General features: G+C 34.4%; 1 protein-coding gene across 2 annotated transcripts in view; it reads right to left on the bottom strand.

The window, feature by feature from the left end:
• The window catches only part of LOC149673846 (putative G protein-coupled receptor No18), a 51,329-nt gene extending 43,364 nt beyond the window's left edge, over positions 1 to 7,965 (bottom strand). For both annotated transcript variants that reach the window (XM_089839596.1, XM_089839595.1), the window contains exon 1: positions 7,291 to 7,965. The gene's annotated coding sequence lies outside the window, so the exon portion shown is untranslated. The remainder of the gene's footprint in view (positions 1 to 7,290) is intronic.
• Between the last annotated feature and the right edge of the window lie 8,808 nt (positions 7,966 to 16,773).

Genomic DNA, 16,773 nt, shown 5'->3' with positions numbered 1-16,773 from the left:
TACTCATATACAGGGTGTTTGTCATGAAGTGACGTAAGTGAAACGTTAGATTCTTGTAAAGTGACGCCTGGTCAGGTGCTGTCGAAGACTTAGTAATGCAGACTAAATAGTAAGATGGATTTCAAAACCGTGTAGTCAATTCTCGCTTGTCGTTCTCGAACTAGCTCGAGCTGTAAGTCTCTAGTATTACGAAGTATATCAAGTGTCATACTTATGGAACATAACTTATAATCTTATGCTGTTACGGATATCAACGCTGACGCAGTTTGGTTTGTTCATATTCTGAAATTAATAAATTATTTGTGTAAACAAAGAACAAACTCACAAACAAAGAACGAAACAACTTTCTAAAATATGTATAAGATATATAAATGAAGATGGATAATATATTGCATTTGCAACGTATGATTATGTCCCAGTTTTAACAGTTGAAATTTTAAACTTCATCTTCGAAATAATTAATTGTTCCCTAGCCTATATGCACCGTTCGACTTTCCAAAGTTTCAAACGCGATAAAGAAAAGAAAACATTCTTAAGCCTAAAGGCTTAGAAAATGTCTTTGTCGTTAAGCATCGCTAAGACTAAGCGCATTTTTTCTTGTAAGAATTTTTAAAGCTTGAGATCGAAACACCGTTGTATAAAGATGAAAAAAATAACATCCCGCGAGAGTTCTCTGCGCGGAGAAAAGTTTCTTACCGTGTGTGAACCCGCTTGCTGCTGTTCATTTTATTTATATATAGTACCTAGGCCTAGTTTTTCCCAAGAAAATCGCTTTATCATTAAAATCGAGCCAAGGCCTAAAAATTCACCTTTAAAATCTTTTAGATTTTATTCCTCTATAGCTTTGTTTTTGGCGCCATTAATCCTCCCAAATGATTTGGAAGAATAATAAAAGATTTTAAAAGCGCACGTGCTACAAACCTTATTTTTCGAAAGCTTCTAGGGTATTAGAGAATTTTGAGTTGAAGTTATGAAGATTTTTAGAGAAATTATTATTCAGGGTGGCAGTTATGGAGATTTTGGAGAATGTTCACTTATTATACAGGGTGGCAACCATGTTTAGACGCTTCTCATAACGGCCAGATGTTACGCTGGAATGTGCAAGGGAGCTAACCGCGATTGTAATGGAATTTAATCAGTAATCGCAATAATGGGATCAATATAATCATGTTAAATATGAAAAGAAGAACATCGGAATCAACACGATTGTAAACAGTGGGTGTTAGAATTTAGCACGCGTGTTTTGTAAACCCAATAACTTTGGTTTATTTCTTCAATTAAAGCTGTTGCGACTAGTTCTTTATTAGAAGCGTCCTAAGTTCATAAGATATGTCACTGGATACTGAGAGCTTGTCATGAAGTGACGTAGGTGAAACGTCATAGATTCTCGTAAAGCGACACCTGGTGAGGTGCTGTCAAAGGCTTAGTATAGACTAAACCCGAGTGTCAATTCTCGCTTGTCGTTCTCGAACTAGCTCTCAGTAAGTCTTTAGCATTACGAAGTATAATACTTATGGAACATATCTTATAAACTTATGGAAGCATTTATGGACAAGCGAATGCTTGTATACTCCAGTAGGATTTAAAGAACTACACAGATGCATTGTGGGATACAGTATAGGAAAGGAAGCAATTTTCAAACACTCCATTCGAAATTTAGTTTGTGGCTATTTACCTGGTGAACAACTGTTTTGTATTTTTTACTAACTTCTGAGTTAAATTGTTTCTGTTTTAGGGCGCGCACGTTTTCTTTATCTCGAGAGATATCCCTCTGAGATTTTTGAAGATTATTTTTGTCGGTTCCAAGTGAGAAATATGCAAATGTTACTTTTATTCCCGATGGAGCTAATGAATTTTACAAAGTGCAGAGCCAAGATTAAGTTAAGGCTTCCTTATTTTTTTTTTGTCGAAGCAATGGCCTTCCCTGTTCTCCTAATTTTCTTTTGGTAATAATTTGTTTCGAGTTGGGTTCAAACTTATGTAAATTTAGAGAGAAACCAGGGTATGGTGAAAAAAAATGAAAAAGGAGCTTCATTGCGTTACTTCAACCAAATTGATCTTGAAGGTAATGTTTATTTTTTCTTAGATCAGGGAGATGGTTTTCTATATTATATTTAATCAGATTATTAAACCTCGTATGCCGAAATACTCTCAATTTTTCCGCTGTTGTGAAAATTTGGGTTACGCTTCTGTTTCACATCAATATTTACCATCTGACTAAGTAGTATAATAAAATAAGTATAATACTTCTCTTCGAGAGAAATTTACCACAATGCGGGGTAATTATAACATGATTCTTCCAATATTTGGAGCAAGGTTACTAAACCGAATCACATACGCGATAAATAGTTCCCTCATCATTACTCTATTAGCGCTGAAATATTTGATTTCCAAGGTGCATGCGTTTGTGAATTTTTGTCCCACGTCAAAACAATCAAGGTTTGTGGGTTGATTTCTAAAGATTTGGTACCAAACCGTTATAGAATTTACCCTGGCACTGTGCGATGCCCATATGAAGTTTGATGAGCGGGAGAGCAAACAAAGAGGTACATGCATGAGCCTGGGAAGAATCATGTTACATAACTAAAGTAATAAGAGGATACAGAGTGTCATCCTTCTTCTATTATCGCCTTCTAGTATGACATAATAAGGAATAAGGTTTGTTCCCACGATAACAAGATGGATAAATTAGCTTTAGGACAACCGTTACTAGCGAGTTGAACTTACGGAAACACAACCTTCATTCTCTTTGAGTGTCATACTTATTCTAGTTTTGTTACTTATGCCTTCTGGTTGATTAAGGGTGTATATGAAATTTATTTACGCGTCATCAAAGGGTTGACGCTGTTTCCTAATTTACATTTAAGGGTTACATCTCGAATTTTGCGTAGGCGTGAACAATATATCCGATGGATATTTTTGCTTTTAAATTAATTATTCTTTAGTGAATTCCCCCTCGATTTTTTTTTATTTCGCTTTAACACCACGTTCGACTTCCTGTCAACTCATCTCGGATGACCTGACAGAAATAGACCATGAAAAGCCCATGGCGAAAGGGGGTCAAACGTAAATGACAGCTAGCTATAGGAACCAGTAACCAGTTGCCAGCCAGTGTAGAGGTCCGTCTCATTGCATATACATAATATACCGAAAGGGAAGCAAGGTGTATAGGTTAAAGTACACTATAAGCTTAATTTAAGCCTTTGTCTAGATCTAATAGAAAATATTTCTAATTCGATGGTTTTTATTACGTCGAAAGGTAGCAGTGAAGTTACGCTAAGCCTAGATTAGGCCCACTTTTGTTCAGGTAGTAAGTTTAAGTCAATTCCGCAAGAATTCTCTCTCAAGTTCTAACTTCTAAGCCTAATTTTTGTAATACTTTTTAAGGTACGATAAGTCTAATTTAAGCCTATTTTTCTTAAGATTGAGCAAGGTTTAATCAAACCCCCTAATCTCTAGAAACCAATGATTCACGACAAATTATCGAGATGGTCTCCTAAATTCTAGGCCTAATTTTAGGGTTAAGTATGCCAAATTGCCTAATGTTTTTTAGCATCATTCGCTTAATATTACTGGATTCACGCTCCCCCTACTATTTCGAGATGGTGTCCTAAATGCTAAGCCTAATTTTAGGGTTTAGTATGCCAAACTGTCTAATATTCTTTCTAGCATAATTTACTTAAAATGACGCGATTTTTAGGTCAATTCGTCAAATTTTATCTCGAGAAATCTGCGCCCTTAATTTAGGCGTCTGCTTTTATGATTTTTTGGCCTATTTATAGTATCACAGCGATAGTTTTAATACCCCTTCTATAAACGATAGCAATTTTCCCGCCAAAATTACCACACCGTGAAATATCTGGCAGTATAAAAACGGTCGAGCTTGTCGGAGACAGCTCGTATATGGCGGCAAGCGCAATTTTTTTTTTTTTCGAAACTTCCCTTCTCAACACTCCCGTGATTTATGAGTGTTAAAAATTGTCCAGATCAGCTCATTTTCTATAGACCTTTTCGATCACGGTGTTCTCAAACCTTTTTTATATTGTTATGACACCCTTATCATACATTAAAAGCGAAATATCACTAGACATATCCCGATATACCCCTTTATCATCACGAGCTATAAAAAAACGTTTGAAAAGTTTTAAAACTTTTTCTTTTTCAAATTTATAGAGCGTCATATTTTCTAAGGGTCATGTTAAAACCTACTGGGATTTTATCCGTGTTCAAAAAAGATTGTCTGGAAACGTGAGAATTATACGTAAATTTTGTGAAATTAAATTCATAGTTAACTTTAAATATATAGGGTGATATTAGAATTTTCTGGTATTTTTCGGTATTTTTTCTTATCCTAGAAAAGTTTTATCGTGGACTTTAAAGGAAAGATTCAGGAAACATAACATTATACCTTAAAAGAATTTCCTTTTTCTAAAATTAGAAGGGAAAATTTTTAAAAAATAAAATAAATGATCTCTTTACCATTTAATTGGTCTTAACAACGCTAACTACAGCCTCGCCATCATGTTTAGAGGTGTCTGCTAGCCAGACCCCGCACGGAATTAGTTCAACCAATCCCATAAGGATAAGGGGTTCTGGCTAGCAGACGCCACTAAAGTAATGGCGGATGGTGCAGTAAAAAAAGGCTAATTATATTGTAATAAGAGATTTTATTTTTGCTTTTAATATTTTTTCTTTTATATTTGGAAATAGGCCGTTCTTTTAAGGTATAATGTGTAAAAAGTTGAAAACATGATATAAGTTCAGCTAGCTAATTGGACCAAGTCATCTTGCGACTTATTGCCACTTATCTAACGCCTTTACAATGCATAGAGGGGTGGTGGCTAGCCCCTATGCCACAGCTAACCGACAGCGCCCTACACTAACTATTACCGTTAACCTCTGCAAGTTTTGATGGTCCATTAATTCTATAGAGGAATATTCTGAATATAGAATGAGCTATGTACATAAATGAACCCTGAAGTTGATTCGTACTTGAGATTTATTATAGACTGTAGACTATGTTTTCTTTGGAAAAGATAACGTGTATAGTACATTATGAAGCAAACAATAACATCGCTTCGGGGTGTTTGGCTTTCCGCTAAAATATTGAAGTTTTCCTGAAAATTTTGCAGATATTTCGGAAGAGAAGAGAAAAAAAGTACTTAAATTACGTCTGATAGATCTGAGAGAAAAGCTATTTCGTTTAAAGGGAGTATAACTTAGCTTCAAGGTTCATAAATATCCTTTTTACATTTTGAATAACGCTCAGGAGGAATATATCATCGAAATACACAAATATTTTGCATTCATTCAAAAGCTATTTCGATGCAATAGTAAATCCAGGGCGTGCATTCAAAATTGAAAATGTTCTAGAATATTTGGCCCTAAGGGCCGTGCACTGTTTACGCGTTACGATTGGAGTGTTTTGACAGGTGACCCCGTTAAATTTAAGTATAAAACTGAAAGATAATGTCAATTTAATTAAGGGGTCATCCGTAAAATACTGCGTAACTAACTTATTTTGGTAATTCACCTCTCGAAGCATCATAATCATGTTGGTCGAAAGTTACTGATTTTCATGGAACATTTTTCTAGGGTGCATTATACCATCAGCCGATGCAACTTTTCACTCATTTAGATGAGTCAACTTGAGTTGAGTAAACTAGTTGGGTCGTGTGAACAGAAGTTGAACAAATTGAATCACCAAATTGTAAATTGATCACTGATCAATTTTTGCTGACTCTTTACTTTTTGAAACAACTAGATGGGTCAAAAAGTTCAGTCGTCTGAAAAGGCCTTTAAATGATCTAGCTACTTTAAATAGTTACGATTTTTGTAAAGTTTTTGGCCCATTACCCATTTTTTACGTAATTATCTCACATTAGTGTAAAAAATCTAAAATTGGTTAACCTGTCCCAATTCTGAATTAGGTTAATCCTTGTGACCAAAATGTCATCGAAGTTACATTTTCTAGTCAAAATTTCCAACGGTACCCTTTTGGAACACCCTGTATAAAATAAAAATATTTCCAATATTTGCCAAGTAGCCCCTTGACCTAGGATGATGAAAGTAGTTTTGTTTATCCGGATGTTTATACATCTTTCATGCATACTAAGAACCGTATTTTCAATTTAAAACTTTTGTAGATAAGATACTAAAATCTCCTTAAATATTGTATTATATTTATGTTTACTTCACTACGAAACTAAGTGCACTTAAGCCTTTCGTTTATAAATTTATAAAAGATGTTTTAGTCACGTACTATTTCCCTAAAAATTATATGCTTTATAATTAAAGATGCGACTATTTATATTATACTACTAGCTTTTAAAATTTTAATACAATAATCATAAAGTTATACAGAATAATTTTTAGCACAGAGTAAAGTAACTAATTGAATTTTTTGTATTAACTTTAAATTTTTTAAGTATTTAAAAAGAAAAGTTACGTATTATAATTTAGAAGAGACTTAACATATTATAATTTAAAAGAAACATTTTTTAATATCTATATACGTAATTGTAACGTAAGTCTATGAACAAATACCACCTCATAGAGTCTTTGTTTTATCAAATTGCGGATTAAATATGTATAGAAAATTAACACCAAACACATTTCTTTTGCCTCCTGATAACGGCTTTATTATATGAGGATGGTTTTTTATTGCATTTAACTTTTTTCGTAATGCTTCTTTGAAAAACTTTTTCACAGAACTAAAATCTGGGCCCTTAATATGTGGTTGAAACTTCAAAGAGATCCTTCCAATTTACTCTTAGTTACATAAAAAAAATAAAGTTGCTAAGGGCGGCTTTAGAATTAATAAAATTAATCAGATTTTTTGATGAAAAATTTATTTAAGCGTCCTTGGAGAGAAATTTGTTATAATCAAGCTCAATAATAACTTTCCTTTCAACAAACATAAACTTTGAAACTTTTGAAAGCCTCTAATATCATGAAAGTTTTCTCAGTTTAAATGTTGATGTCAACTTGAATTAGATCTGGCAGTTGAGGGGTTAAGGTATTAGGTCACAAATACCTAGCCAACCTTTTAGTGTATCTCCACAAACAGACTTACTTTGACAAAGTCCCCCCAAAGCTACATTTATAAAATCTGGGCTCCTGTTACATTGTCACACGTAAATAATAAATGAACACGTAATAAACTACAGAAACTTATCCCAGTTACTTTAGAACAAATCGGGGGTTGTCCTTTCAAGGGCGGTTGTGTCAATTAACCGAATATAATCACTTAAAACACGTTAATTACAAGTTGTTAAATTGATTACTTACCGGCGCCAGATATTCTGGGAAAGTTTTATAGTTTTCTGTGGAAATTTGTAATGAAGAAAGTTCGCTAAACAATGACTCCGGCTCCTTCTTAAAGTTTGTTTGTTAAACAAATCATTTGTTATTAATCCACGGCTGCTGTAGGGTTAACATGGGTGCTGAACACTGTTTTGAGCAAGTTTGGAGAAACGTTACTCTTAACCCTGGAACTCGGAAACCTTCTGAGAGGAGAAAGAGAGGAATTGCTATAGAGGATTTTCTCCTCTCCTCTCTCTCTCTCCTATTTTCTCTCTCTCTCGCTCTCTCTTCAAGAATGACCAGAGCATCCTGTAGTAGGAGTTTCTGGGAGGTGTTCAAGTCTTGGCCCCCTCTAACGGTGAATTTCAAAAGCTCTTTTAGACTATCTTTTAAGGGTTCGACACTGTTAAGGATACGGGGTTGGTGAGCTTTTGCTTCTAGGGTGGTATTAACTCTTGTTGCAATTTTCTGGTTTTCACGATCCTGCATCGTAAACTGGTAGATGGTTTGTTTGTTTTTTTAATTTAATTTTGAAAATGTTAGGTAATTAATTAAATTTTAAATTATGTTACAATTAATTCTACAGCAGTGTAGCTAAACTAAAATAGTTAATTTTTGTGAAATTTACATTTCGCGCAGTATGTTCATTGGTAAATCGCGAATAAGATCGAATTTTAAACATCTATAGTAGGAAACTGCTACATTATGGAGTAAAAATACTATACCATTGAAATCATTCGTAAATAAAGAAACTAAATAAATAAATAAATCCAGATAAATCGCAAAAAATTAAAAGTTGTATTGTAGGAAACTACCATAGATTATAGTAGAAAAAGTACTACATTGTAATAGACCTTTTTGACATAAAAAACGGGGTAGGCAACCCTCAGTATCTGGATGTACAAGGGGGTGGATACATTGTCATCTCTGCGCACTCTCATGATACAAAAAGACTACAGCGCAGGCGCCAAAAACGTGATGGAAGGCAAAGTTTTACCCCCGTGTTTTTCCCTCTTAGTGACATCGAAATGGTCTATTAATTATCACAATTTGGCCACTCTGACTAAACGAACTAAATTTCAAAAACCTGGATCGTCTCGGGCAGTGTCTAGCCCCTCGTCGGAAACTCTGTCCCTTCCCGTAAAAGGGTTGGTTTCCTTTCCTTGAATCCTTGAATCCTTGAATCCTTCAATACTCGTGAAAGGAGCCGCTCTAGAGTTACACTAGAACAGGAAAAGGTTACCCAATTCTATAAGAGCCTTGTCCCTTTTCCATGCACTGATGTTAAAATAACCAAGCGTGCTTACATAAGAAAATAGGCCTTGTCTGAGGGTTTAATCTTTAACGTCAACATTTTGGGCCCTCTTTACGCGATGCCCAATTTTTTATATATCCCTATATATATACAGGGTGTTTGTGAAAGGTCTATCAATAATGAAAGGGCGTATTTATTGGGCCATTTTGAGTCGAAAATGTTCTATGACATTTTGCCGTCCGAGCCACTGTTTTCAAGTTATGATTGGAGTAATTTACGGATGACCCCTTAAATTTAATTAAGAAATTGAAAGACAGCGCTAATTTAATGAAGGGGTCATCCCTAAAATATTCAAATCATAACTCGAAAACCGTGGCTCGGACGGCAAAATGTCATAGAACATTTTCGACTCAAAATGGCCCAATAAATACGCTCTTTCATTATTGATGGACTTTTCACAAACACCCTGTATATATAAAATATTAAAGTTTAGAGGGGGAAAATATAAGCTTCTTTTAGTATTTTACTTTCTACGCGACAGATTTTTCGCTATTTTCATTGTAATCTTTAAATCTGATTGGCAGGTATTTTTTCTTTTTTAAAAAAATGTGGAAGATTTATACTAGGTTGTAACTTTGTCTGTTAGGCCAATTTTTAAAATGAAGTATGGACTTTGTTATTCTAAACAGGACTGGCAAAGAAGTATTTTGGGAGAAAAGCATGCATGCGCAGTGTACTTCTGACATTTTGTCGTCCGGGCCAGTGTTTTTGGGATGACCCCTTAATTAAATTAGAAATAGTCTTTCAGTTTCTTACTTAAATTTAAGGGGTCATTCGTAAAATATTCCATCCAATCCTAACTTGAAAACAGTGACCCTAAGGGCAATCAAAATGGAGATAGAAGTTACATTTTCGACTCAAAATCGTGTACCCAAAGAACACCCCCCTTAATTTATGGATGCAGACTTATCAGAAACACCCTGTATTTCATTTATTTTCCCAAATACAAGCACTTATATTAACACCATAATCACTTTGAAATTAATTAATTTCGAGTGACTTTGATATACCGCAGAATAACAAAATCAAATCCTAATTTTTTACATCACCTCACTCGCGCCTAGATTTCTAAAGTTAAATTTAGAAATACCTTGATAAACTAGAATGCAAGTCATTTGTAGTCACAACACACATCCCGTGCTTAAATAAAAATATATGATTTATCGAGGAATAACGTTAAACCCGACTTGAACCAAAATAATTTTACCCCAAAACTCTAAGCCTAGTTTCCAACTATTTTTTTTTATTTCCTTTAGTTTGATTCCCATTCCTGGAATTTTAAATGTAGAGTTTTACGGTTTATATCTTGGGTGCACGAACGACAGGACGACACATTGTTGTATTTTTTAGGATCAGGAAAGGATTTATTTCCTTTTTCTTTTAGCCGCTACAACACCCATTCCTTAAAAAGAAATGAGCGGTGACTTCCCAATCCTTAAAAAGTATTTTCTTTTCTGTTAAAAATACAGGTGGTTTCGAAAGGGATTTGGGTCCCTTTTTATTTTTATACTAGTATATTCTTTCATATATTAAATTACATTAAAGTTAGATACCTTTTTTTAACCCCTCTTTAATTCTTATTTTTAAGTTAATTAGGGTTTTTCTAGTTATTTCCCCTGACGCTTTCGTCTACTTTTTTTGCCCTAATTTTATTAAGAATTTACCTGAAATTTCCATTTAACTTCTTTTCTTTTTGTGTCTTTTTATTTTACTTCCTAGTTGGTTTATTCGTCCTTAAAACTTTTGATAGGTCGAGTTTCTCAAATATTAAATTTGTTGTTTTTTTTTTCTTTTCCTTACGAAGTTTGAAACCTAAAATATTTGTAGAATTTAAATTAGGCTTATCAATATATTCTTAAGTTATTCGTTTATCTGGTTTCATAGACGTAAGATCAATAGAATTAGACGCGAGAATATCAAACTTTGTTTGAAATATTTTACGATTGGCTTTAGAAACTTTGAAGTCTCAAGGATCATTCGCTTTGTTTTTACCAGAACCGTGTTATATCTCAATATATTTTGTAAAGTTACGCCCAAGGAAATAGTTCTATATGGAAAGAGGTTATGTCTACCAAGCACGTTTGACCTACTTTTGGTTTCTTAGCGATATTCTTCACGCTCGAAACCTGTTGAAACTAAACTTAAATCTCCAAGACCAAGTGTTAAGATTTTTTATTTTTTTCAGTTTTGCACGCGTTCTGGATACCAAATCTTTGAAAAATGAGGCCTAAATTTCGGTCTAATTCCATACTTTAAAAAAGGCCTAAACTTTAGCCTAATTGTACATCACCTTAGAGTTAAAAATAGCCCTAAACCTAAGCCTAATTTAATGTACATTAGAGTTAAAAATAGGGCTAAACTTAAGCCTAATATCCTGCACATTGTTGTTAAAATTAGGTCTAAATTTAAGCCGATTGATGTTTGAAATGAAAGATGAAATAGCTAAGGCTTAACAATAAGAAAAAACCTATTAAGAGTTAGACGTGGAGTCTTCGTTCGCGCAATTTGACCTTCGACCTCTTAGAGGAATAGACAGTTCTGTGTGTAGCTGATATTTTTTAGCAGAACGGATATGATCCCATTTAGAGAATTCTTCGCTTCGATAAGCATAATCTAGAATTTGGAAATAAAAAGGTAGGAAAAAACATCAAAATAAGTGAAATGACGACGTAGAATGGAAAATGAAAAAAGTTTCCACGATGTTTAACCATCCATGAGATAAAAATTTCTTCTCACATTTTAATGCGAGGTCCATGGAGACCGAGCCTTTTCTCGAAACGTATTTTTTAAGCCTCGGCACACCTTTAGTGTAATTAATTCAATCCTTACGAACATGGTTTATAGATGGTTCATTTATTCGCGTTGGGAGATTGAATAGAGCTAAAGCCTTGGCTAAAGTTAACCCATTAGGCTTACTTGTTTGGTCGGTGTCATTACGCCTGACTAGTTTAAGAAAGTTTCGTATAGTCTTTCGTGTCTCTTCGGGTCCTGGTGGTTCGTTCATTTTGAAGGATGGCTTAGCCTCGTAAAAAAGAAGAAAATTATTCAGCTATAGGGTTCCCGAAGTTCCCGATGAGTTCATGGAAGGTTAAGCCTTGGTCTATCTCGTTAACGCTGTCCGCTATAGATTCCTTTCCTTCTGCTAAGGGCGCAATTCCAATCTTTTTTATCGTCACCAAATCGATGAAAATAATGGATCCCTGTATTCTTAACATTTCCCGTAACCCTTATACTCTCAATAGACCAAGTTCTAGAGATTTTATCATTTTTAGTAATACGCTCGCTGTACCTTTGTTTTGAGGTCTAGTTCACATTCTTTTCATTGTTCCGTGGAATTTAACGTCCGCTTTATAAGATACCTTTTTGCTAATTGACTTAGTTTTGCTAGAAAAGCTTAAAAGAATACCAAGTGGAGTAAGGATTTGTTTGGGTGATGACAATTAATATTTTGCTATTTTGCTTAATTACTCGAGCTAAATTTGTTGTATACCCTCGGGTATTATAGGGATCGATAGAAAGGGTGCATGAAGTATGGCAATATTCTAAGGATTTCTTTGAATCTCTTGTAATACCAGAGTTCTGACGTCATAAAGTAGTGTGAATAAGAAATTGGAGGGTAGAAAATATCAATTAGATTAATTATTCGAGCCCATGGTTGATGTAACACCAATTACGTTTTAGGGATCGTTGGAAAGGAAATAATTAGAACTATTTGCACCTACTCAATGGGGTTTTTGCTGAATAACCAAAGTTGCGATAAATGTATTAATGCGAACGTAACCGGGATTGAGCTGTATACGGGATTTGGGAAGATTCTTAGCTTCTAGCATCCTTTTTTGGTCCCGGTATGAAATTGAAGAGCGCTCGATGGAAAGGAAGCCTTTTCAGTTGGGAGTTGTGAGCCGATGCTCCTCATGGTATATCCTGTATAGCTCGCAATCGTCTTCGAATCAGGATATTCCATTGAAAGAGAACGCTCTTCGTTTTTGCTCTCGCGCTTCCTTCATCTCTCATCCTTCTCTCTAAAGGATCCAGCATCCAGCATCCTCATCCGTATACCGTAGCGGCAAAAATGATTGAAAGACTTGACGCTTACCGTCTGTTCTTCTTATAAAATAGTCTAGTCTACTTTTTCCATCCACCGAAATCTACCATTTCATTCCTTTTGCTTCTATCCCGCCTTAATCTCGCGTTCTTCCCAATTCCTGTACGCTTTTATCCTTAAGCCTTGGTCTACGGAAATCTTTCCAACTTTAAAACTATTTTTATTCTCTTTTATCTAAGAGTTAGAAACGTCATTTTTCTAGTTTAATGTATTTTCTCCGTTAGACGTTTCGTGAATTTAAAGTTTTTAGGGTTTGAATTTTTTTCATGATTTTGAATTCATGATGAAAAATGAAATTACGATTCCTATGGCCTACCCCGAGTTTGTGTTGGTATAACTCTAGAATATTAAAATTTACGAGGAAACGCCATTTGGGAAATGATAGTACAACGATACTAATAACACTGCCGAACAAGTTTTCTGGGGAAAATAAAACGGTTTAAAATATAAAATAAGTTTTATCTAGAAAAAAAAATTAAATTATATTTTCTCGAAGTATGGATTGGAATAACTGAAGAATTTCAAATTTATAAGAAAAACGAGTTTAGGATATGATAGCCCGGATTATGTTCTTTGCGACGATATTAAAAATACTGTTTTATATATAGCCTATAGGTTTCGAGAAAAAAACAATTTGCATGAAATAAGACTGATTATTTTAAACGTTTCTTTCTAAATCCCTATAATCTTGGATAGAGGGGGGGTCGTGATAAAAGGCGATCTGAATGAAATGAATATAATTAGATGTCATAAATCCTTTGAGAGTTCATCATTCTTAACGTATCCATTTTTCTTTATAAGATTGCGTCGCGTTGGCTTCGCGTGGATGCCCGGAATAAGACACTTCGAATTTAAGATTTTTAAAAATTCCTTCATCCATGTCACCAATTACGGCGGTGATCCAAGCGTATTATTATGTTCAGAGATAGTTAAGCCTCGCCTTAGAGAAAAATCTTCGCCATACAAAGTATTGTTCTCACCCTTTATGAGAAATTAACAGACAAAAATTTAACGAAAATGAAATACAGTCTCGTCGTTCTATTTAAAGAGAAGGTGAAAAGGATAATTAAGCGGAGGTCTTTTACAAAATTTTTGGTACTAATTATAAGACATATTTGCAAAGTGAGACATCGAGGAAATACCTCCGAATTAGTTTCAGATTTCATGGATAATTTGAAAGTTTGCACTTCCGGAGCCTCCGAAATGAACTAGGCCCATGCATGTCAAATTTTATGTGGGGAAATATCCAGTTTGTTAAGGAAAATATTTTCACCATATATGTGTACGAGATGGCGCTTATATTACCGTTGTGACAGGGATCTTCCTTAAATTATCGTTGATATTTTAGGGGTCAGTCATAAAATTTTTATGATAGAGAAAAGTTTCATCCTAAAATTAACGTAAATGTTTTTGGGGCTATTCACTTTTTATTGAATCTTTCGGTTAGATTGTATTGATGACAACAAAATAAATTAGTTCAATTAAAATAATTCTTTTTATCAAATCTCGCGCTAAATTTTGATTCGATATCGAGCAATCCATGTGAATATTGTTAACAAGAAGATAAAGCAGGGCGTTACGTGATTGGTGGAACGTGTGAATTTAAAATTATCTATATGAAATCTCAAACTGATTTGAATTTAAAAACATCCAGAGATATTTCCTGAATGTTTCTCTATATGCAGATTGGTCTTATCGTTAGTAGAAGAATCGATAAAAATCACTTTATCCGCTCTTCCTTTCCTCCCTTCAAGAACTATTTTCTCTGCTAAAATATTCATTTGCATATTGAGAAGGAAGGAAAAACACAAAGCAAAATGCAATGTTCAGTCTATCAAGGCGACGTCGTTAAAAACTAAAACGTCTGTATTCATTTTTGAAAGTCTTATCGTCCATCTTTTTATTATTATTATTTTTATTATTTCAATGTGTGCATCGCGACCTTCAATATTTTTAGTATTTTCATTATACGCTCCAAATTTTGATGAAAAATGGTCCATTTTATGTGCGGATATTTAGGAAATTGTTGGTACTTAATTTTTGATTTTATTTTGGGACAGATAACCCTGTTTATATTAGTATATACTATAGCGTCTACGACTTTTTTTGTAATATAAATAAAAATAGACTTAAATAGGCCATAAAAAACACCAATTATACGGACAATTTAGGAGAGCAATATTTTTTCCCCATCTAAAGATCTATTTTTATTACAACAAAACAAATTTTAAAACGATTAAAAATTAAATTAGTAAATTAAGAAAAAAAACCAAGGCCTAAAAAAATCGATAAACTAAACAGGGTGTTAAATCCATCAAAATAGCTTGGGTGTTTTTTTAATGGAATCTTTACAAACAAAGGTTTTCGCCCAAGGTAGGGGAGCATCAAAGGTTCCATCTAAAAAAAACACCCAAGCGCAAGATCAATTATCTTTCTATTTTTAACACCGTTTGATTGAACAAAAATAAGAAACTTTATTGAACCGTCGTTAAAGGGAAGGTGAAGATAATCTTGTTTTTTGGCAATTATTCTCAATTAAGTGTTGCAAAGGAAAGCATCCTCCCAGGGGCAAACTAGCCCTTGTTAAACCTACGGCCCCTGTAGAAATGTTTAACCCGCAACACATCAGTGTTCAGAAACACGCAGTACAAACCTCTTTACCTAGGATTCTGAAAATTGAAGGTACTCTCCAAGAAATATTTTAAAAATCCACGCATATTTTGAAAAATGGGGGGTAGAAATGTAACCAAAACCTTCGATTCATTGGTTCACTTTACCTTATGCTATAGTTTTTTTTCTTTGAATATGACCTCGGTCATCTTGAAGGCCTAAAAAACAACCAAAAGACCATGAGAGGAAAATGCCGGAAGCCTTTATAAGTTATTTCAATTTAAACAAACTCTTTTAATATAACCTTCAATAACCAATATTAATTAAGCCTCCCTTTAGGCTCGCTCCGAAAACATTAAAAAAAAAAGGTGGGAAAAAACTCCTAGCTGTGGTTTGTGTGAATCATTTCAAACTAGATGATGGGGCACGGATTTAATGGATTTTTGCACTATCTATTCTAAGACAATCAATCGAGGAGGGGTTCCAATATTCGAACTATTCCCCCCGCTCCCCGCATTCCTATGGAAAGCTAAGCCTAACCTAAGCCTAAAATAGGAAGTAAAAAAATGGCGCAAACGAAAGAAGATTCCAATGGCGCGAGATATGCAAATTAAGCTGACACTCGTGCAGGGGGACGAAATGAGATGTTGGTTATATGGGAACTTAGAGATGAGGGAACGTGGTGTGCGTAGGAGCTTCAGGAGCAGCGAGGGAACCTTGCCTATACCTTTCTTCAGGGAGACACTATAGGGGAGTCATGGTTCAAACGTGGACTTTGTAATTCTAAAGAGAACAAGCAAAAGGGGATAAGATTGTTCACTCGAACCTCTTTGTATTTATGCTGTTATTAGTTTGGGTTATTTTTGGGGTTATGATTGGTTAGGTTAGGTTTGGTTATTTTTAGATTAGGTTTTGTTAGGTTTAGTTAGGTTAGGTTTAGATTAGGTTTGGTTCGGTTATTTTTAGAATAGGTTTGGTTAGGTTAGGTTTAGATTAGGTTAGGTTAGGTTTAGATTAGGTTAGGTTAGGTTTAGATTAGGTTAGGTTTGGTTTAGATTAGGTTAGGTTAGGTTTTGATTAGGTTAGGTTAGGTTTAGATTAGGTTAGGTTTGGTTAGGCTAGGTTTAGATTAGGTTTGGTTAGGTTAGGTTTAGATTAGGTTTGGTAAGGTTAGGTTTAGATTTGGTTTGGTTAGGTTAGCCTAGGTTTAGATTTAGCTTGGGTTGGATTAAATGCGGATGGGTCCAGTTGCCCAGCAAAGAAGAATTATTTTTTTTCGAATACTTTTCAATTTTAATATTTCTCAATAACGATCACGTGACACATTCACCTCTTTCAATGGAATGCGAGTTTATCTTAAAAACACTCCCTGGAGAAACTATATAATCACTCTCCGCTTCCCTTTGCGTGCCATCATGGTAGAACTTAAAAATTCTAC

The sequence above is a fragment of the Phalangium opilio genome, unplaced genomic scaffold, assembly GCF_054372755.1.
Source record: "Phalangium opilio isolate 3A_F unplaced genomic scaffold, DU_Popi_V2 ptg000048l_1, whole genome shotgun sequence".
In the NCBI taxonomy this organism is placed as follows: Eukaryota; Metazoa; Arthropoda; class Arachnida; order Opiliones; family Phalangiidae; genus Phalangium; species Phalangium opilio.
The sequence above is the reverse complement of the archived record's forward strand: the minus strand, read 5'-3'. Positions and strand labels throughout refer to the sequence as shown.